This window comes from Stegostoma tigrinum, chromosome 1 (genome assembly GCF_030684315.1).
Source record: "Stegostoma tigrinum isolate sSteTig4 chromosome 1, sSteTig4.hap1, whole genome shotgun sequence".
NCBI lineage: Eukaryota > Metazoa > Chordata > Chondrichthyes > Orectolobiformes > Stegostomatidae > Stegostoma > Stegostoma tigrinum.
Window position 1 is genome coordinate 49,116,498 of NC_081354.1, and position 24,497 is coordinate 49,140,994.

The 24,497-nt window shown below is 40.7% G+C and overlaps 1 protein-coding gene across 4 annotated transcripts in view; it reads right to left on the reverse strand.

Annotated features, from left to right (window-relative positions):
• The window catches only part of nr3c2 (nuclear receptor subfamily 3, group C, member 2), a 326,066-nt gene that overhangs the window by 295,872 nt on the left and 5,697 nt on the right, over window positions 1–24,497 (reverse strand). The window lies entirely within an intron of this gene.

Genomic DNA, 24,497 nt, shown 5'->3' on the forward strand with positions numbered 1-24,497 from the left:
GACTTCTAAATGGTCTTGGAGCGGAATTTATCCAAGTATTAGTGAGTGTATAAGGAGTACAGTAGGGGGCTGAGTATGCAGCCTTACAGGGCACCAATGTTGAGGATTATCATGGAGGAGGAGTTGTCATGTACGTTTACTAATTGCGGTCTATGAGTTAGAATTCTTTTAACCTCTTAACTGTCTACAGCATTAGCCAAGTCCTGTAGATGGCTATTTCAGTGAAATAACCATTATGTACCATATCCCATTTATGATTTTGTTATAATTTCATAAAGTGGAATTTTTTATGGAAAGCAAAACGAATCTTTCATTAACTTCACTGTTTCATTAATGTTTCATTAAACTTACTAGTGACAGATAGTGCACCGATACTATAAAGAAGCCGGGAGCAGGTGTCCAAATGACTTTCAACTGGAAATAATTGTCAAATGAAGCATGAATAGGTAAAGGTCATTTTTTCAAAATTGCACTCACATTGCACAGCTAACCTTGCTGAGAGAGAACATTGGGTAATCACTAATGTGCATTTGAATGGGCAGAACATTTCAGCAGACTGCACCCACAATTTCTTAATGTTCTGTGCTGATGGGAAAAGTTCAAAAGTTGTTCCATGGTTTTGTTGAGGATGTTGATGATGCATTTTTGTACAGCACGTTGAACCCATTGTTATCTGGCTGCTGCTATATATTTGGGAAAGCTAACTACACAAAAATCCACATTATTTATTAATCTATTACTTGCAGTAAATTCCGTAGTATAACACAATGGGGAAGAGCGAGGGAAAAAAGAAATCAAATTTCCTCGAGACATCTGAAAAGAATACCAAAGCCAATGAGTTACATTTTAAGGGTAGTTACTGTTGAATTACAGACAATCATGACAGGCAATGAGACTGCATCGTGAAAGCAAATGTGATGCACGATAAGCTCTTGTTGACGATCTTGGACTGCAGAATATTGTTGGACAGAACATCAATAGGGAAAATTGCTCTTCAGACAGCACAATGGATTTTTTTTTTATTTATTCAACATGCAGACCAAGGGTCTTGTTTTAATGTCTCAAGGACAAAAAGTGCATCAAGAAAGTAATGCAGCGAAATATCAGCTAAGAGAAGGTGCAAAATTTGTGTTCGCTTCTTCCACTGAATTCCACAATGAAGAAAAGGTATTTAGCACTGTGTGGAGCTAGAGGAACACAGTAGGTCAGGCAGCATCAAAAGAATAGGAAGTTGACATTTTGGGTCAGGACCCTTCTTCAAAAATGGAGGAGCGGCAAAGGAGCTGGGAAATAAATAGAGAGAGGAGGGGTGGGGCTGTGGAAGGTAGGTGGGATGATGATAGGCGAGTGCAGGTAGGGAGTGGCGGGGATTTGTCAGTGAGGTAGAAGGAGCAGATAGATGGGAGAGAAAATGGACAGGTTGTGTCAGGTCAAGGAGGCAGGGATGAGAGGTTGGGTTGGTAATGGGATGAGGCTGGCGGTGGGGAGATTTTGAAAGTGGTAAAATCCATATTTAGATCATTGAGCTGTAGGCTCCTGAGGCGGAATATGAGATGCTGCTCCTCCAATTTCCAGATGGCATCATTGGGACACCGGAGGAGGCCCATGATGGACATGTCACCCAGGGGGTGGGAGGGGCAATTGAAACAGTCCGTGACTGGAAGGTGTTGTCAATTGTCACAAACAGAGCACACGTGCTTTACAAAGTAGTCTCTGAGCCTCTGCTTGGTCTCACTGATGTAGAAGCGGCCAAGCATCAGAGTGGCACACAAACCTATGTCAACTCTACGCCAACCCGACACCACATGTTAACTTGAACCAAACTATGTACAGAACCAATGTAGTACATGAGATCCCATGCAAAGACTGCGACAAACATTACATTGGACATACAGGAAGGAAACTGGCTACAGAAATACATGAACACCAAGTAGCAACAAAAAGACATCTTTGGCGCATCTTTGGCTCTGGAGTCTTGGTGAAGAGGCTGAGTGAGGAGATTACGCCAGGGTGAAGGACATGACTGCCAAGCTGATTCATTGTGCTTCGTGCATGATGTGGGAGGTCAGGGACACTGATGATGCTTCTGGCTCCTATAGCTGTGGAAAGTGTGAACACATTCAGCTTCTGAAGGAGCATGTTGCAGCACTAAAGAAAGAGCTAGATGACCTCAGGCTCATCCGAGAGAACGAGAATTTTCTGGACAGGACCTTCGGTGAGGTCATTACACTGAGGATACCAGAAGAGAGAAGGGAGATGACGATGAGGAAGGAAGAGATCATTCAAGTACAAGAGACCCCGGGGTAAGTACCTCTCGTGAACAGGTTGACTCTCTTGTCAAGACAGACGACACTGCCAGTCCGAGAGGCGGACAGGTCTGCCAATCAAAAATTGGCGTGGAGGCAGACATCATGCAGAGCCGTGGTAACAGGGGAGTCCATAGTGAGAGGGACTGAAAAGGGTTTCTGCAGCAACAGGCGGGATTTGAGGATGGTGTGTTGCCTTCCAGGTGCCAGGATCCAGGACGTCACTGACAGAGTGCAGAGAATCCTCAAGGGTGAAGGTGAAGAGCCAGAGGTGGTGGTGCATGTCAGCACAAATGATGTCGGGAAGAAGAGGAGGGACATTCTGCAGCAGAACTTCATAGGACTCAGAAGAAGGCTAAAAAGCTGGAGTTTCAGGGTGGTAATCTCTGGTTTGCTTCCAGTTCCTCGGGCTGGAGAGGGTAGGAACAGGGAGATAATGGACTTGAATGTGTAGCTGAGGAACTGGTGCAGAAAACAAGGATTCAAATTCTTGGATCACTGGGATATGATTTGCGGTAAGGATAAATTATACAAGAGGGATGGGTTGCACCTTAATAGGTGGGGTACCAGCATTCTGGCAGGCAGGTTTGCCACCGCAACACAGGTGTATTTAAACTAAGTAGTGGGGGGGAGGGGACGTACTGGAAATGTCAGAAGGAAGTTAAAGGGAAAGTGGAAAAAAAAGAGAAGTTAGGAAAGACAACAGAATCAACCGAGCAGAACACTCAAGACGGGTTCATACAGAATGGTCAGGTGAAATAGCGATTGATAAGAAGGGTGAGGGGAGTAAAAAGTTAAAAATATTATATATGAATGCACAAAGCATAAGAAGTAAGGTGGATGAGCTTGAGGCTCAGTTGGAAATTGGCATGTACGATGTTGTGGGGATTACTGAGACGTGGCTTCAAGTGGACAGGGCCTGGGAAATGAATATTCGAGGCTATACGTACTATCAAAAGGACAGACTGACGGGCAGAGGGGGTGGGGTGGCCCTGTTGGTGAGGAATGATATTCAGTCCCTTGCAAGGGGGGGGGGGGGGGGAGACATAGAATCAGGTGATGCAGAGTCAGTATGGATACAGCTGAGGAATTCTAAGGGTAGAAAAATCATAATGGGAGTTATCTACAGGCCCCCAAACAGTTGTCTGGATGTATGGTGTAAGTTGAATCAGGAGTTGAAATTTTACCTGTCGCAAAGGTATTACTACAGTTGTAATGGGGGATTTCAACATGCAGGTAGACTGGGAAAATCAGGATGATACTGGACCCCAAGAAAGGGAGTTTGTGGAATGCCTCCGAGATGGATTCTTCGAACAGCTGGTATTGGAGCCTACCAGGGAGAAGGTAATTCTGGATCTGGTGTGCAATGAACTGGATTTGATCAGGGACCTCAAAGTAAAGGAGCCATTAGGAGGTAATGACCATAATACGAAAAGTTTTAATCTGCAATTTGAGAGGGAGAAGGGAGAATCGGAAGTGTCAGTATTGCAGTTGAACAAAGGGAACTATGGAGCTATGAGGGAGGAGCTGGCCAAAGTTCAATGGTTCAATGCCCTATCAGGGATTGCAGTGGAACAACCATGGCAGGTATTTCTGGATATAATGCAGAAGGTGCAGGATCAGTTCATTCCAAAGAGGAAGAAAGATCCTAAGGGGAGGCAGGGGTGGCCGTGGCTGACGAGGGAAGTTAAGGACTGTATAAAGATAAGAAAGAAGAAGTATAACATAGCAAAGATGAGCGGGAAGTCAAAGGACTGGGAAAGTTTTAAAGAGCAACAGAGGATAACTAAAAAGGCAATACGTGGAGGAAAAAATGAGGTATGAAGGCACACTGGCCAAAAATATAAAGGAGGATAGTAAAAGCTTTTTTAGGTATGTGAAAAGAAAATAAATGGTTAAGACTAAAATTGGGCCCTTGAAGACAGAAACGGTTGAATTTATTATGGGGAACAAGGAAATGGCAGAAGAGTTGAATAGGTTCACTAGGCAAGACACAAGCAATCTCCCAGATGTTATAGTGGCTGAAGGACCTAGGGTAATGGATTAACTGAAGGGAATTTATATTAGGCCGGAAATGGTGTTGGATCGATTGTTAGGTCTGAAGGCTGATAAGTCCCTGGGACCTGATGGTTTGCATCCCAGGGTACTTAAGGAGGTGGCTCTAGAAATCGTGGACGCATTGGTAATTATTTTCCAATGTTCTATCGATTCAGGATCAGTTCCTGCGGATTGGAGGGTGGCTAATGTTGTCCCACTTCTCAAGAAAGGAGGGAGAGAGAAAACAGGGAATTCTGGACCGGTTAGCCTGACGTCAGTGGTGGGAAAGATGCTGGAGTCAATTATAAAAGATGAAATTACGAATCATTTGGATAGCAGTAACAGGATTGGTCAGAGTCAGCATGGATTTACGAAGGGGAAATCGAGCTTGACTAATCTTCTGGAATTTTTTGAGGATGTAACTATGAAGATGGACAAGGGAGAGCCAGTGGATGTAGTACAACTGGACTTTCAGAAAGCCTATGATAAAGTCCCACATAGGAGATTAGTGAGCAAAATTAGGGCACATGGTATTGGGGGCATAATACTGGCTTGGACTGAAAATTGGCTGGCTTACAGGAAGCAAAGAATAGTGATAAACGGGTCCCTTTCGGAATGGCAGGCAGTGACCAGTGGCGTTCCACAAGGTTCGGTGCTGGGACCGCAGCTAGTTACAATATACATTAATGATATAGATGAAGGCATTAAAAGTAATATTAGCAAATTTGCTGATGACACAAAGCTGGGTGGCAGGGTGAAATGTGATGAAGATGTTATGAGAATACAGGGTGACTTGGACAGGCTAGGTGAGTGGACGGATGCAAGACAGATTCAGTTTAATGTGGATAAATGTGTGGTTATCCACTTTGGTGGCAAGAACAGGAAGGCAGATTACTATCTAAATGGAGTCGTTAGGTAAAGAGAAAGTTCAACGAGATCTGGGTGTTCTTGTACATCAGTCAATGAAAGCAAGCAAGCATGCAGGTACAGTAGGCAGTGAAGAAAGCTAATGGCATGCTGGCCTTCATAACAAGAGGATTTGAGTATAGGAGCAGAGAGGTCCTTCTGCAGCTGTACAGGGCCTTGGTGAGACCGCACCTGGAGTATTGTGTGCAGTTTTGGTCTCCAAATTTGAGGAAGGACATTCTGGCTATTGAGGGAGTGCAGCGTAGGTTCACAAGGTCAATTCACGGAATGGCAGGACTATCATATGTTGAAAGATTGGAGCGACTGGGCTTGTTTACGCTTGAGTTTAGGAGGATGAGAGGGGATCTGATTTAGACGAATAAGATTATTAAGGGATTGGACAATCTGGAGGCAGGAAGTATGTTTCTGTTGATGGGGGAGTCCAGAACCAGAGGACACAGTTTAAAAATAAGAGGTAGGCCATTTAGAACAGAGTTGAGGAGAAACTTCTTCACCCAGAGAGTGGTGGATATATGGAATGCTCTGCCCCAGAAGGCAGTGGAGGCCAACTCTCTGGATACTTTCAAGAGAGAGATGGATAGAGCTCTTAAAGATAGTGGAATCAAGGGTTATGGGGATAAGGCAGGAACAGTATACTGATTCTGGATGATCAGCCATGATCATAATGAATGGTGGTGCTGGCTCGAAGGGGCAAATGGCCTACTCCTGCACTTATTGTCTATTTACATGACCAGTATTGTTCGTCTCCATTCACACGGTTAAGGAAAACTGCCAGTTCGATTGGGACTTCATCAACATCCTAGGATAGGCCAAACAGAGACAAGCGCAGGAATTTCTAGAGGCTTGGTTCTCCACCAAGGCAGCCATCAATAAAAATGCAGAGTTAGAACCAATGTACACACTACTGCAGAGAAAAACTGGAAATGAGGTAACCAATTCCAACGGACCCCAGAGTAAAAAACCAGGTGGAAAAACACAATGGCACTTTATCGGAGGATGCACTGATGATGTTACCCAGCAGGGTAATGAAAAGTCTGTGAGCTAACAAACCAGCTTGGCAAGTGAACCAACCACGAAAATCCTGTAAGATTCAGCTTGCCAGTTTGATGTTAGCCATACCTTTTGATCATTTTATAGCAACTGTTCATTTGGGATGTGAACTTAACCCTTCGATTATGCTTTTGCTAATATGACCCAAGTGTTTTTTTTCAATTCATCATCCAATGCAAGGTCTAGCAAGAAATCCGGCACCTCTATTCACAAGCAGCTATTTTGTTTGATACTATTCTCTGATCATCTTGTATGTCTAGACATACAAGATGATCAGAGGATTAGATAGGGTGGACAGTTAGAGTCTTTTTCTGAGGATGATGACTTCAGCTTGTACAAGGGGGCATAGCTACAAATTGAGGGGTGATAGATTTAAGACAGATGTCAGAGGTAGATTCTTACTCTAAGAGTGGTAAGGGCGTGGAACGCCCTGCCTGCCAATGTAGTTAACACAGCCACATTAGGGGCATTTAAGCAGTCCTTGGAAAAGCATATGGATTATGATGGGATAGTGTAGGGGAGGGGCTTAGATTAGTTCACAGGTTGGCGCAACATCAAGGGCCGAAGGGCCTGTTCTGTGCTGTATTATTCTATGTTCTATTCATCAGTAGGGCTCCCAGTGGAACTGTGCAAGATTGACTTTGTTCACTTCTTTAACCTTGAGTTGACTCCAGCAGATATCGAGGTTGGTTTATTAAAATATGCCAGTTGAGTTTCAGAGGTATTTTACCTATATCCCTGCCTCAGGAAGCCTGCCTTGGATTGGGTGTGTGAAAAGGTGTGATATGGCTGTTGCAGGCTTCAGGCAGTGATGTCCTGTGGATTATCTCCAAAGAAGTTAAATTTTAAATTCCTAGTAGACACTAGAAACATGTATCTGGATCTACTATGATGACAAATGACAGCAAAACCATCCTTACTGGATCACTGAACTAGTCTATACAGCTACAGTCATTTCCAGAGGAAAATCATGAAAACAAGGCCATGGGAGCCAGATTGGGAAGAAAGTCATGACCATTAAGTCAAAGTCCTATTTCACATTTTATTGTGACTACATTGCAATACAACATAACACAATGTCTTGTAAATTGATAACTCGTGGTTTTACAGCAATATCACCTGATAGTACTCAGCAGCACTTTTTTCCTTAATTATTAATCCCAAAAATCCTTACCAATGTAAAATTCTACTGGTAAACTATAATTTATCCTATAACCCTGTGATAATGTAATAATAAATACTGGGAGCCTATACTCATTGTATGTGTACTCTCCAAAAGAGAGCTTCCTAAATGGAGATCGTAAATGGAGAAGCTTTCCTTCCTTTAAATTAACACACTTCTGAATATTTTGTAGAGCATGATGCAGTAATCTTTCCTTGAGTAATATAAACTATTTTGTAAATTTGAGTTATTTAAATGTTTTGTTAAAAGAAAGATATTTCTCAAGTAACTTAAATACTAATTGTTAAAAACTCCAAGATACACTAAAATACGGTGTTCAACACCAATTACCCCAAAACTCATGACATGAGGAATGATTCCAATGCTCCTGATAAGAATGAAGCAGCGGTACATCTAAATTTATATTTAAAACCATACCCTGTTTTCCACTCTATTACTGGTTGTCACATTCTAATTTTCTGTCTTTTCCAGGTAAAAAAGGCACCTGCCTCAAATAGATGCATGCCTCGTAAATACACTGAAGTCAGTATCTCTAAGTAATAATTAGGATTCCAATGATATTTTGAACACTAACTGATCAAGGTGGCCACTGTTCAGTAAAATCTCTTGGGGAAGAAGTGGTAAGATGTAAATTTTTAACATTTTGGGGCATTAGAAGGAATAGTAGTGCTCTTATGTCTCTCTCACAATGCCAGCGTTCACCAGTGAATCCCTGCTAAAATTCTCATGCAAATACCCCATTTACAGACAGGTGCCTTGCGACTTTCTCATGACAGTAGCCAGTTTACTGCTGTTTTTCATTTGTTTTAGATGGCAAGTTGGAAAATGATTCAATGAAATTCCAGTATCCTGCGTTTCAATCTAGGGCCCTCAGAGATTTTGTATTTCAGCACAAAGCCTCCGCAAAACCCACCTTCAACTGCCAAAGCCCATCAATCTCCAAATTCAACCCATCATTCTCTGCCACTTCCACCACCTGCAATCTGACCCCACTACCAAGGATATATTTCCCTCCCTGCCCTTATCTGCCTTCCAGAGGGACTGCTCTCTCTGCGACTCCCTTGTTCGCTCCACACTCCCCACTAGCCCCACCACCCCCAGCACCTTTCTATGCAACCACAGGAGGTGCTAAACCTGCCCCTATACACCCCCCTCACCTCTATCCCAGGCCCCAAGAAAACTTTCCACATTAAACAGATGTTCACCTGGAAATCCGTGAATGTGATACATCGTATCTGCTGTTCCCAATGTGCCTCCTTTGGGGAAACTAAGCGGAAGCTTGAAGACTGCTTTGTGAAGCGCCTACATTCGGCTCATGACAAATGACAACACCTCCCAGTCGCAAACCACTTCAACTCCCCCTGCAACTCCTAAGATGACACGTCCATCCTGGGCCTCCTCTAGTGTCACAACAATACCACCCAAAAACTGGAGGAACAGCACCTCATATTCCGCCTGGGGACCCTACAACCCAATGGTCTCACTGTGGACTTCACAAGCTGCAAAATCTCCCCGCCTCGACCTTATCCCAAGCAGCCCCCTCTCATCCCCCTCCTCCTTGACATGTCCGTATTTTCTCCCACCTATCCGCTCCTCCCACCTCACTGACCAACCCCCACCCTCACTTCCTACTTACACTCACCTCACAGCTACTGACCTGTCCGTCTTCCCTCCCACCTACCCGGCCCCTCCCTCCTCACTGACCAACCCCATCCTAACTCCCTACCTACACTCACCTTTACTGGCTTCATCCCCGGCTCCTTGACCTGTCTGTCTTATCTCCACTTATCTGCTCTACTATCTGCCTTCTGTCATTGCCTCCCCCTGCCTCTATATATTTCACAGCCCCGTTCCCCTTCCCCATTTCTGAAGAAGGGTCCAGACCCAAAACATCAGCTTTACTGCTCCTCAGATGCTGGCTGGCCTATGTTCTTCCTTATGTAAGCTATGTTAACTGAGCTGAAGACACAATAGGCTGGTGAACCAATGGCAGGTTTATAACCGGAATAATTTTTTTCTTATAAAGATGGTGGAATGTTTCTTTCATGTGTAATGAATATTATGACTAGATTGGGTGTAAAATTATGGCTGTTACAATATATTGCTAAACTATTTAATGCTCTCTTTATTGCCAAAATCCATTTCAATATTCTGACAGATTTTAAAGACAAGGTTATGCCTATTTTAGAAATCACTCTTTTGCTTTTCTTGCCCATTACCCAACAGTATGTTATGCTAATTAAGTGTTTAGGCATCAAGGAAAAGGTAGATGAAACTGGCGATATGGAAAATGATTACCATAAAAAAAATAAAAACATAGAATAATGAGCAGGAGTAGGCCATTCAGAAACTCAAGCCCATTCTGCTATTCAAAAAGATCATGGTTCATTTGATTACAACCTCAAAATGGCATTCCTGGTTACCCATGATAACTTTTCACCCCCATACTCAACAAGAATTGATCAATTTCTGCCCTAAAAATATTCATGGACTCTGATTTAAACATTTTTTCGGGAAATGGGTTCCAAATACTCATGATTCTCCGAGAGAAAAGATTTCTGTTTTAATTGAATGATTTCTGATTTTTTAACAGTGAACCTGAATTCTAGAATCTTCCATAAGAATAAGTATCCTCTGCATATCTGCCCTGAGAAGACCGCTCAGAATTTTACATGTTTCAATCAAGTCACCTCTTACTTTTCTAAATTCTAGCAGTTAAATTCTAGCACCCAGAAGAAACCCACACAGATTCAGGGGGACCATGCAAACTTCACACAGACAGTTACCAAAGGCTGAAATTGAACCTGGGTCCCCGTGGTAGTGCAAAGCATTGAGCCACCATGCCACCCATTTATGAATGTCAATTACCAATGATCAATCTAAACCTCATACATCATTTGTACATGAATAAGAAAATAAATGTAGATTTAAGTTACACATGCATTAACTAGGCCAATACTTATGTTGCATTTTAAAATTATTTTACATTTGTCTTTGAAACCGTTGTTTTTGTAGGAAAATTATTTGTTATTCAAATGAATAGTAACAATTCCAATATATAATTTGTCCTAATTTTCTCTCTGCCAGAAGCCTGCTTCTTGGTTGGATTAAGTTTCATTAACTTACTAGTATCTCACTCGAGAAGTTATTTTGGATGTGTGAGTCAAAGCAAAAAGGCACCTAAGCTATTCAAATGTGGCTGTATGACTGCAATGGCAACTGCTGACCTCTTCAAATGAAGTTAAGTTTTCACAGATGGAAACTGAAATAGTAATATGCTTTGATTTCCCTGCATTGGACAACTGGACTGTTGGAGGTTGCTCCATTTTTCCAGATTCCCTCTTTCTATTTCAATTTGCAATAGCCTTACCATTGTCTTTCTGATCTCTTCATAAAATCTCCATCTTTCAAAAAATGCCTTTAATTTCTCTCATTATGGGTGGAATTCTCCTAGCCCCTGAAAGATGTAGGCAAAAGTAAAGCAGTTGGAAAAATATGGCAAGGTCAAGAAAATAAGAATGTCAACATCAAGAAAGAAAAATTCCAATTTTTCACTGAGGTTTGAAAAGTTTCACAGGCTGTATAAAAGTGTGAAACTAATTTCCTTTCAGTAACTGTACGTATTTGCCAACAAGCTCTTCTATGCAATTCTGCTGGTGTGGGGCATTGTGGCAGGGAGGTCATAGTTAAATAATCCTACTATGCTTACAGTCTCCTACTGTATTGTATGTGCTGCACACATTAGGATGACATCCACCATGTCAAAGATTCAGGTACAGGCATTTCATGACTCGTATCTCACTGTATCAGTGTCAGTTGTATGCAATATGAACTGCTTATAAGTCCAAGGACCTGTTCCGTTTCTGATATTTTCCACATAGGTTTCATTGAACCTAAGGCAAATAGATCCAGATACACCAGGAGTTATCATTGCTGAGAAATCAAGGAGGAATGAATGGGCCAGCAAGCCCAGCCTCAGCAAGAGTATCCAGTTGCTGCCAAACAGCTTCCATATGAATAAACTACAGTGAAGGTCCCCTCAGAAACAGAAGACAAGCTCACAGTCTATTGTCTTTAATGTCATTTCCTCCAGATGAGTGAGATACACTGCCACCACAGACTGTGGATATCTCAGGACACTGGCCCAGAACATTCATAGGATGTAGGCATCACTAGCTAGGCCTGCATTTATTGCTCAGCTTTAATTGCCAAAAGGGCAGTTACGGTCTGGAGTTATATGTATGCCAGACCAGGTAAGGATGGCAAATTTCCTTTCCTGAAGGACACGAGTGAACCACATAGAATCAAAACAGAAATTGCTGGGAAAAACATAGCAGGTCTGCCAGCATCTGTAGAGAGAAAGCAGGGTTAATGTTTCAGGTTCAGAGACCCTTCTGAAGAATTCTGTTTTCGTTTCTGATTTCCAGCACCTGCTGTTCTTTGGCTTTTTTGTTTATTGAACCAGACGGGTTTCTCATGGCAATCAGCAATGGTTCCATGGTCATCATTAGGCTCTTAATTCCAAATTACTGAATTCAGATTCTACCATCTGCCACAGTGGGATTCAAACCCAAACACCCAGAACATTGCCTGGTCTCTGGATTAATAGCCTCATGATAATACCACTTGTTGGAATCCTTGAAGTCCACTTAAGTCAGTGTAATGGCCCAGGTAGTGGGCTTTGCCAACATTGGTCACTTCTGTTTAGTACAAAGCACTATAGATTTTGCATATGTTGCATTGATAGTGCCATATCATGACACCGCTGCCTTCATCGTAAGAAAAGAATACCATTTCAGCAATGAACAGGTGATCTGTGATCAGTACCATATCTCGGTAGGTCCCATGAGATCTGCCATGCCAATATCTTTGTGAACTCCTATTATTGTATTATATAAGCCATTGGCTGAGGCTAAGCATAGGTGCAATGCAGCCCATTCTTGCACCAGATGAAAGCCCTCCTGTAGAGGAGGATCTTATTCTTGAATCAATTTAGGGGGAATTACAGAAGAGTCCAAATAGAATATGCTGCATAATCCTTGCATGCACTGCCCTGCACAACTGGATCAGGCAAAGAAGGATTGTAATAGATGCTGAAGAGATGGGACAGCAGCTGCAGTTTGCAGAGAGGAAAATGAGAACATTGAGCAGGAGCAACATTACCTTAAGAATGATATGGCAGACAGCATCTGGTGCAACAAATCAAATAGCTCTCAATTGACACCCATTTCAATAGATGCAAGTTGGGTGGAGTAAATATTCACTGATTGTGAATCTGATGTTGCTTCAGATCAGACAGACCCTGTTTGGTCCCAGAGGAAAATGCAGCTTTTGTTTTGTTTGTTTAATCTTCACTTTTGCTGTTGTTTACTAACAGTTAATGTTTTCAACTGTTTGAAGTCTTTCCAGAAGATGATACTCCCAAATCAAAAAATGACAACATATAATGCTATGTTGGGCATTAGGGAAATAATGGCAATCTTTAGACAGGACTCTAAGATGGTATAGCACTAAGGACAGGTAACCTAAGTAGTGTACTTCTTATAGCTGTATTTACAATGATAATCAATTAGATGATGATGTAAAGTCACACTATATTTCCAAATTTTTATTTCCATTGAAGACTTGCTCTTTTTTTACCCCTTCTAACTACGTGCATTGTGAAGGGCTATTCATGGCTGGCAATGATTGTTCATGCTTTAAAAATGGCGACAGCAGCAAAAATCTCAAAAGATCCCGGCAGTGACAAGTATTTCTGACACTGGTGAACACATAGTAGCATGAGTGCAGCACTGTATAGGTACAGTGCATACATATTGAAGTTAGCAGCAGAGAATTGTGTGAAATGATGCATTAGGGCTCAGACAGAAACCCTCTGGGAAACTCCTCAAAATTGACAATTAACTGTTTGTTAAAACTCAGCTTTGGCTGAACTAATTATCTCCCCTTATTATCACCTCTGTTATGATTTAAACTGTCTGCAGCTTTTAATTTATTTACTGGTCATTCTATTCATTCTATGTTATATCTTTTATGTATCTTACCCCATTTTTCTGGTTTTTTAAAAACATTATTTGCTTGTACTATTGCCCAGGTCTGAAGAAAGATGTGCAGAAAGAAATCAGGTAATGTCCCCGGGACCTGGAATTCAATAAAAGTCTGGGATTAGCAGTCTTAATAATAACCAATGACCATTTTTGTGAAAAAAAATCTTGCTCAACACTGTCCTTTCGGGAAGGAAACTGATGGTCTGGCCTCAGACTCCAAACCCACAGCAATGTGGTTGATTCTCAACAGCCCTCTAGGCTATTAGGGATGAGCAATATATGCTAGCCTAGCCTGTGACAGACATATCATGTGAATGAAAAATAAATGGTTCTGTGTGAATTTTCCCTCCTTTTTTTCTGTTCTTTTTAAGTGCCATTAGATTGTAACATCTCTCAGTTCTGAAATATCAACTTGTCTATCCTTCTTCAAATGCAACTTGATCTGCAGAGTGTTTGAACCTGAATTTATATTGCACATAGTTTAAATGGAAAATCCCCCTATATTAAATGAACAATCCCTAATTGTGAATACTTCTATCCTCAAGGGGTGATCTTTAGAGATCACTTGCGAAGTTCAGTCATCTTGCCACAAGTCGAATGCTCAAGTCCCAGGAATCTAAGAGATACTCGGATATCTACGAAAGAAGCCAATATTGTGCCTGGCATCTCTAATCGTCCGTGATAACAATGGCTGTTTCAGAGTTTAGTAACTGCCTGTATACTCCATTTGGTTGACTGTCCTTTCTTTCTTTTTTTTCTTGGGCTTATGGCATCACTGGCTAGGTCAGCCTTTATTTTCCATCCCTGACTACCCTTGAGCTGCTGCAATCCCTGTGTGACATAGGTACACACATAGTGCTTCGTGCACAGTGACCCAACTAGTGAAGAAATGGCAAAGTACTTCCAAGTCAGCATGGCATATCACCTAGAAGGGAACTTCCAGGTGATGGAGCTCCACATGCCTGCTGTTCTTGTCCTTTTAGGCAATAGAGTTTGCAGGTTTGGAAGGTGCTGGTTAAAGGCACATTGGACACCCAGAAAGCACAGGTGGATACCAGCCTTGGGTTTCATCACTTGTCAAGGGTGACCTTTCCCCCTCCAAGCACTGATACATCTTTCATGTCTTTCCACTGTGCAACCAATTCATTTATCAATTGTTAAGTAGAACAATAAACTGAACACTTTTTATGTATGTTACACAACGATCTGTAATCTGAGAATAGATTCAATAGCTAACTAAATTAAAACAATGGGGAAAGATTTAAGAAGAAAGAACTTTATTTATGTGGAGCTTGCATTTTCTTAAAAAATGATTAAAATCACTCGACAGCCAAATTATTTTTAAACTGCAGGCAAATATAACACACAACTTATAAAACCAATGAATTAAATGATCAGAATATCTGTTACTATCTGTAGTGTTGGTAAGGTTGGAATACGGAATACGCCATCAGGAAAATGTCCCTGCTCTTCTTTTCAGCATGTAACACAGGAGCATCACTAGCAAAGACATAGGAGTTGGTTCTCATCCAAACGCAGTCCTTCATGTCTGGGAGGAGAAAGTGACCGAAAATGGGAAGGGGATAGCAAGGTATGAAAAAGAAAGAATTTGAAGTAATTTGTATTCTTTTGATTGAAAATTGATGGATTAATGGTCTTAGGTTTGCTTTATTGATGATTTTACTTTAACAAAAAAAGTGGGCCTGCACTTTTCATTGGGTTGCACGTAGATTTCAGAGTAATTTCTCAACGTAACTCAAACTGCTGCATTAAGAAAAATCAAAGGAATTTCTGATGCAAATTACTTTAAACAAAAATCAAGTTTTCAAGATTTTTTATATCAGTTTAAAAAGTAGCACACCAGAAGTTCACTCTGGCCACAAAAATGGTCACATTCTCCTAGATCAAATTAATCCCTCTTTGCAAGTTTCCATTTAATTGGGGCCATTTATGAGTCTTGGAAATAGTTCTTAAAGTGAAGTATTTAAATTTTGTTACAGGACAGATAGGCACTGGGGAAAAAAACCCACTAATTTTAACTTTAAAATTTTTCTTTAATTCACCAACAAGCTGGAAACTGTACACCAACGTAAGTAGTAATGTATTTGTACAGTTATTTTAAGTCATATTTTAAGTCATGTCGTTCAAAATCAGCTTACTCATAGGTGACAAATTGGACCCTAATTAAAAATCTTTACTTTTTGTAATTAACCTTTTTCTTGCTGTATGATTACTACCTTTGTCATGCTTAAATATAACAATGTATGTAATTACTATTGTGTTGTGGATACCATGAAACAAAACAGATTTATAGGTTTGAAATTTAAATTTTAATGAAGTACTTATTTTAAATGGATTATTGTCTCAGTTAAACTATCAGACCATGGGGATGTAAACGGTAAAGTCACCACAGTCATAGTGGACCATCAGGCTATTCTCTCACTGCAGGAGAGAGAGCGAGAGCAAGGGTGAGAGAGAGACATAACTGGCCGTGATTTAATCTGAGGCGACAGCAGAGGTTGAGAAAGTAGGACCTGCTGGATAACCTCAGCTGGTATGGAAACTGAACCTGTGCTGTTGTCATCACTTTGTATCACCAACCAGTTGTCATGGGACGTTCAATAACCATGCTAAAATATCCAATTGTTAGAACAACTTAGCAAAACCTGAGTTTACAAGCACAAGCTATTACACTTCTAAAAAGCGATTATTCTTCCATGTGTTTATGATTAAAGATTATAAGGTAAATTCCAGAAGTGCAAATGCAATTCTCCTGATTCTTTGTTTCCCTTTCAAAAGAAGCTTGGACTTCTTGCCACTTCTCTCCACTGGAGTGCAAGAGTTATTATCAAGCTTCAAAATGACTAAAGCAAATATGTAACCCTGCTTCTCCTGTTTGAACACACAATGAATCGAAATTTTATCAAGAAGATCTGCAGAAAAAATTTGTTTTCTTCTCCTGCTTAGAGTCATGAATTGAAGGTATAATATAAAATCTGTCTCCAAAATTATAAATTGCGAAGTTAGTCTGAGCTGAGAGTACATATATCAATCATCAGCAGGTTTCAAGGTTAACAGCAATTCGGAAATTGGACAAGAAGTTATTCTGCCCAATGCCAAGCACAAATCTAATTTGCCACCCCACCTCTAACTCTATTCCAAGTAAAATATTACTGTGAAGAGAGTCATGTTGCCAAAGCTTTGCATCTTGCACTCAGAGCACATATGGAAGATTGCCAAATTAAAAAAAAACAGCAATTTATACTTTGGGAGCAAAGGATGCTGACTGGTTGCAGGCTTACTCTGATTGGTTAAAGCACTGCATGGAGAAAGCAATGGAAAGTTACAGACTCCTGAGCTCCTAGGTAGATCAAAAAATGGTCAAGGATTCTTTTTGCTTGTAGATAATTGGTCCCTGTGTAAGAATGTATGTTGCTTCTAACACGTGTAAATGACCTACTTTGAGACCTCAACTGATTATCTTACACTGGTTTATAGTGCAGCTATTAGCTCACTTAGGATTGTTCAGCAATGCTGTTCAATCACATAATCACATCTAACAGCAGACTTTATATTTTGGGTTTTGCAAGTGCAGCTAGTTCAATATGATCAGTATTGCTTATTAAAGCCAACTTAAGAAACCCAAATGAAGCTCAACAAGTAATTGAAGTTCATATCTCCAAATCTTAAAACGTCACATCATATAGCAGCAATCAAAATCCTGTAAAGTTGATCTTTGCCCCATAGTGAGTATAACAATCAGTGATCAGTCGCTATAGGGCCACAATCGAAAAAATTTCCCTTTTGGGAATTTTGTGAAAAACACAAAAGTTTGAAAATTAAAACAATCAGAGTAGAAGAAGAGAGAGGGGATAGAAGGATTTATACTGCAGAGTAACATTTACACAACAAAAACAGAACTTGCAGGATAGGTCAGTCAGTCTGGCACCATCTATGAAATCAGAGTTAGCGTTTTGAGTCCAGTGACTCAAAACACTAACTCTGATTTCTCTTCACAGATGTGCCTGACCTGCTGAGCTTTTCCAGCGATTTCTGTTTTTGTTTCGTATTAACAGCATCCACAGTTCTTTTGATTTCTTTTAATGTTTTTACAAGTTTGGATTCACACACCAAAACATTGAAATTTAAAAATCTCATTGTGTATTTAAACCCCTTCAGGGTACACCCTGTTTCTCTCTCTATCATAGTTTCCAGTCAATATGCCTCAGGGAATTCAGATAATTCTGGCTTCTCATTTAGGTCCCTGCTCATTTTGTACCATAACTGGCCGTCAGTCGGCCAGGCTATAAATTCTGGAGCTCCCTTTCTAAATTTTACTGCCTCTCTATCAGGCTTCATCCTATTTCTTTAAATGCATCTCTTTAACAAAGCTTTACATGATCCTTCACAATATCTCCTTCCCTGACAAAAAGTCAAATTTTGCTTGATTACTGTTCTGTGAATTGGCTTGAAATGCTTTTTTGTCCCTTGAAGTCTGTCAAATCAGTTGGTACCAAAAGTATAAGGTTTACCTACAGAGGTTGCGTGAATTTGTCAGTGAGTAAAACAGTCCACTGACACCCTCATCCACTTAGCTGAACTAGTCCTCACCCCTAACAACTTCTCTTTCAACTCCTCCCACTTCCTACAGACAAAGGGGGTGGTCATGGGTGCCTGTATGGGCCCAAGTTAAGCCTGCCTCTTTGTAGGATACATGGAACAATCCCTCTTCCGTAGCTACACTAGCCCTAAACCCCACGCGTTCCTCCGTTACATCAGTGACAGTATCGGCACCAGCCCGTACCACCACAAGGAGTTCCACAGTTCATTCACTTCACCAACACCTTCCACCCCAACCTTAAATTCACCTGGACCGTCTCTGATACCTCTCTTCCTGGACCTTGGTTTCCATATCTGGCAACCACCTGGAAACCGATATCCATTTCAAGCCTACCGACTCCCACAGCTACCTAGAACATACCTCCTCTCACCCACCTTTCCTGCAAAAATGCTATTCCCTATTCCTTCGCCTCTGCTGCATCTGCTCCCAGGATGAGGCATTCCACTCCTGAACATCTCAGATGTCCTCATTTTTCAAGGACCACAACTTACCCCCAATGATCAAGAACGCCCTCGACTGTGCCTCCCGCATTTCCTGCAACTCATCTCTCAGACCCCTCCCCACAATAACAACTAAAACAGAATCCCCCTCGTCTTCATGTACCATCCCACCAACCTCCAGATCCAATGCATCATCCTGTGACACTTCTGCCATCTGCAATCCGACCTCACCCTTATCAATGTTCCGGAGGGACCACTCTCTCCGTGACTCCTTTGTCCACTTCACACTACCCTCCAGCCCCACCACACCTAGCACTTTCCCCTGCACCCGCAGGAAGTGCTTCACCTGCCCCTACATGTCCTCACTCACCCCCAACCCAAGCCCCAAGATGACCTTCCACATCAAGCAGATATTCACCTGCACATTTGCTAATGTGGTATACTGTATCCACTGTTCCAGTTGTGGCCTCCTCTACGTTGGGGAAACCAAGCGGAGGCTTGGGGACCACTTTGTGGAACACCTACATTCAGTTCACAACAAACAACTGCACCTCTCAGTCGCCAACCATTTCAATTCCGCCTCCCAGTCCTAAGGCAACATGTCCTTCCTGGGCATCCTACAGCGCCACAACGATGCCGCCCAAAGATTGCAGGAGCCATAGTTCAGTTGGGAACCCTGCAGCACAATGGTATCAATGTGGCCTTCACAAGCTTCAAAATCTCCCCTCCCCCAACCACATCCCAACACCAGCCCAGCTTGTCCCTGCCTCCCTAACCTGTCCTACCTCCCACCTATCCCCTCCTCCCACCTCAAGCCCAGCCCCATCTCCTACCTACTTGCTTCATCCCACCCCCTTGACCTGTCCATCCTCCCTGGACTGACCTATCCCCTCCCTAACTCCCCACCTACACTCACCTTTACTGGCTCCACCCCCACCTCTTTGACCTGTCTATCTCCTCTCCACCTATCTTCCTCTCTATCCATCTTCTATCCGCCTCCCCCTCTTTCCCTATTTATTTCAGAATCCCCTTCCCCTCCCCCATTTCTGAAGAAGGCACTAGGCCCGAAATGTCAGCTTTCTTGCTCCTCTGATGCTGCCTGGCCTGCTGTGTTCATCCAGCTCTACACCTTGTTATCTCAGATTCTCCAGCATCAGCAGATCCTACTATCTGTATTCTACTGTACATCAGATAACTATCCTTATCCTAAAGGAAGATCCACGAGCAGGCTGGCTGGCAGGTGGGTGGGATGGGACAGGGGGGCATAAATTCAAGTGGGCATGCAGTGTCTATCACTTACTCATCTCTACTAGAATTTTACCAAGATTGCTGTCCCACCGTCAACTAGGCCTAGTGAGACCACTCCATTTATTGAATACTCTGGCCACTGAATGCACTTTGTTAGTTCCGATAGGAGTTTGAGCAGAGGCCACTGCTCCCAGTGACAGCTCTGGGAGAGAAATGTTGCTGGCCATTTGACTGCGAGCAGAAGCTGTGACTTTAGAAACCTTATTGCCTGACAACTACAAAATGTGGTCATGGTTTCCAGGGCTCCCAGAGACAGGCTCGTCCGGACTTTCCAGCTGGAGAACTAGACTACCACGTCCATGTTAAATCCTAGCCATTCAAAACTAATGCATTTAAACTGAGTTAAAATTGGTCCCATTAGATGAATTATAACCCATAAATTTTGAGCTGAAATCAATATATTGAACTGTACTCACATGTGAACATGCATGCAGATTTTCCTTTTAAAAGTTAGAACTTGAAATTGTAACACACATGATATAAAAATCCAAGTGAATGGTGTAGTTTCAGCATGACCAGCCAAAAAAAAATCCTGCTGTGTACAAGGGATTCACTTAATCCGATTCTTCATCAATCTACACTTATGTACTTCCACATCCTTATAAACAATCTGACAAAAATGTTTTATGTCAGAGAACTGGCATGAAAATTCTGTCAGTGCGACAATTTAGGCAATTAGATGGGACTGTAATGCCAGCGGATCTAATCCATTGCTCTGGCTGAGGCACTAAATAATTTAAACATCATCTACCCTGAAATAAAGCTCAAACTACAGTACTAATTATCAAATTTAAATCACTCCATTTTAATCATAATCACTAATCCTGAAATTTGAGGAACTTAGTAAAACCCTCAGCGTTTGTGGCATGTTAACACTTTGAGTACTAAATTATCAAATGTAGGACATAGTGATTTGCATGGGCAGAAGAAATATGCACAGGGATTGAATGAAAAACACTTTTATTTAATATTTCCTGCTGAATTTCATCTTTCACTGGCACAGATTTAGTAATATATTTTACTGAAGCAGCAAGACTAAACTAGATGAAAATGGTCAGGAAATCACCTGGGGTGTTTATTTTATAAAAGTTGCAAAAGGCAGGAATATATTTTTACCATTCATTCCCTCAGTCCCCTTAACTAAAAGGTCAAGTTATCCAGCATAATAAAGTGTGAAGCTGGATGAACACAGCAGGCCAAGCAGCATCTCAGGAGCACAAAAGCTTTTGTGCTCCTGAGATGCTGCTTGGCCTGCTGTGTTCATCCAGCTTCACACTTTATTACCTTGGATTCTCCAGCATCTGCAGCTCCCATTATCACTGATACAAAGTTATCCAGCAACTGGTCGTCACATTTCCACAGAATGAATTTCCAATTAGATTTTTTATAGCTTCATAATGAAGTGGGAGAAGAAAATGAACAAAATGTTCAGTTTACCTTCAATGCATTATACAGATTCCCTCAGTTGGGTAAGAAAGCCAGACTGATCCTACTATATCAAACTTTTGCACACCAATGCTCATCACTTCTCCACCTACGCTGTTTTTTTTAAAAAAAAATCAACCTGTTCAGATATAACATACCTCTAAGGACAAGTGGGACTTGAAACCGAACCTTTTGGCTTGGAGGCAGGGATGCAATCACTGCCATAAGAGTTCTCTTGTGCTGTAGCATCAACTTCATGTTGTGTCTTAGTGATTGGGTCTACTTGAGAAACAAGTCTCATGAACTTAACAGTTAAGTTCAGAGATTTTCTAGATGAAGCCTATCTGGAAATTGGTAAGGTGGCAGCCTACATTCACAAAATAGTGAAAATACTTCTGCTAACCTAAAACAGTTGCAATTCTAATCCACTAATTAAATTCAAACAGGCTTGAAGCAATGAATATGTAATTACAAAACTGTTACTAATAGAAATAGTATTGCTATAAGTAGGTTTACTATGACTCAGTTACAATATATGATCCTACAAATTATAGTTTGTGACATTAGCTGTAGAATGATTAACATAGTTCTTTGACATTCTTTTGATTTTCAGCAGGGTTACGCCTCTGTTAAAATAGGAAAGGAATGTATTAAGTAATTGGATAAGAATTGCATAAACTATAACTTTCAGCAAAACAAATCACATTCACTTGAATTTTCATTCACTGAGAAAACCAGTGAAAATAAATGCACTATGACAGCCCACCCTTTTCATACAATCTATGTTAAAAAAAGTGTCCATACCATTACCTCATTTGAAGCCTGATTCCCCACCCCTGCCCTATTTTCCACTGAGGCGTACTTCTACAAATATCGCATGAGACTCTCAGAACCTAAAACAAGCTACATTTTAGTTTCTCTGCCAGCAAACTATTAAGGGCAAGTCCTTCCCTCCATTTGAAATATGAGGAAACTTAAACTAACATCAGGCCATATCAGCTCATTGCCTGTAAACGGGAGTTCAATACTACAAAACAAACAGGTTATTGCAAGTTTGTATTTAAAGACAACAAGACAGACGATTTGTAAAATGGTAAAACACCTTTCTGAAAACAAGCCAAGTCAAAGAACAGGGAACCTTAATGTGTATTTGTCTGCTGTATATGCGTTTGAAACTGGGACAGGAGAATAAAAGTGGCACTGATATCCATCCCTTTCCTTAGTATCTTTGTTAATTCATTTATGGAATATGAGAATCATGGAAAGGCCACTTAGAGTAAAAGTCCAAAGAACAACTGAAGGTAGGATCTTGGCTGTCATTATTCATGATCTATTACGCAGCTGTGTTTAAAAATGTATTCTGCTTGGCATCATGACCAACTTTTTGTGACCAGATGTCTACGTAAATGACATTTTACATGTTGTGCTAACAGATTTCTGCCCCATTGGTGCCAATTAGGTCATTCAACCCAAAATAATTACAGTATGGGCGTACATGGAATAGTGTAGGTTAGATGGGTTTCAAATGACAGGTTGTCACAACATCGAGGGCCGAAGGGCCTGTACTGTGCTGTAATGTTCTATGATCTGTCAGAATATTTTGATCCAGACAAATTGCTAACAAATTTGACAGTGATAATAAGAGCATAAAGATATGCCATGAATCAAGATTATTACTTCTACCAAGAAATCTCCTAAGATATCACGTGTAATTTGCATTGTAATGCTTTCTCTGGTGCTTCTAGCATATCTGGGGAAATATGCATCTGAACCTCATAAAGGTGTAAGAAATAAAACTTCAGCATGTCAACCTAGGATATTTTGGATGCTTTAACAGAAATGATTACCCTCTGTTGGAAGGTTTTTGTTTAAAAAAAATTGTGTGCTGTCTGAGTGCAAATGTCTTTCTTTCTGTAACGCTGTGTAAAATAACAATCTTATCATACATCACTTCTGCACAACTTTTAGCATCAAAACACGATTTATTTTCTCCCTGAAATCTAATACTAAAACATAGTACAGTAAATTACTATTCACACGTTTGATGACTGTACATGTGAACCACTTAAAACAAGAGCTGCTTGATTAACTGACATGATTATGAAATTTAGAAGCAAAGCCCAAGATTTATAAAATGCTGTGCTTTCAGCAGAATACTGAGGGATTTAAATTTTAGTGTGCAAGGTTGAGTATTTACAACCACTCCTACAGTGATTTTTGATGTTGATTTCCATCAATCAGAAAACCAGGAACTGTCTCAGAAAAAAATAAAATGTAATAATCAAAATATGTTAATACAAATGAATTTATTGATAAACATTGTAATCCTGAACTGGAAACAGCCAAGGTATTTACAAAACGTTCAGCAGAGTTTTGACCCAAACTGCTAGGGAAGCAGCCAAAATATTTCATTGGTGGCAATACTGCTAATACAAACATAAAATATTTTAAAAAGTGAAATTGCAACTTTTCAAAGGACAATATTCGATATTATTTTGTTGTCAAGAACTTAGCAGAATACTTGAATACTTTGCACTTTACTTCTAGTGTAATTTTGACCCATAGGCATGTGGACATTGCTTGTTTTTATAGTAACTTGCAAAATTAAAAACTATTATCAAATACAAACAAACATTCTGTTTTTTAAAAAACAGAATTACATAGAACTGAATATTTAGAACTTAGGAAATATTTTTATATTTTGTAATGAAGTACTTTATAGATACCTAAGAATAACAGTAAAACATCTTAAGATTATCACTTGAAATGCAACTTAATTCAAATAGCTTATCACCAAAGATGTCTGTCAACTGCCATGTCAAACAAGTCATCACATAAACAGTAAAAAACAATAAAATGAATTTGTGTAGCACATCAAGTCAGTATTACTATACTTGTTAATTGTGGATGCCTTGGCAGAGAGGTAAACTGTCCATTCTATGACACAGTAATTGTTTCATTCAAATGGAGCGGTCATGATAAACAAGTGCCAACGCACCATTATATTGAGTTAGCAGAATATTTTTAAACATTGTAAGTTAAACACTCATGTAATGCTGCTCCAAATAGAAGGAGATATATTTGTTACAGAAACAACTGTATATACTTACATAATACTGTTTCTTATATTAAAATGGAAATCAATTTGAGGTA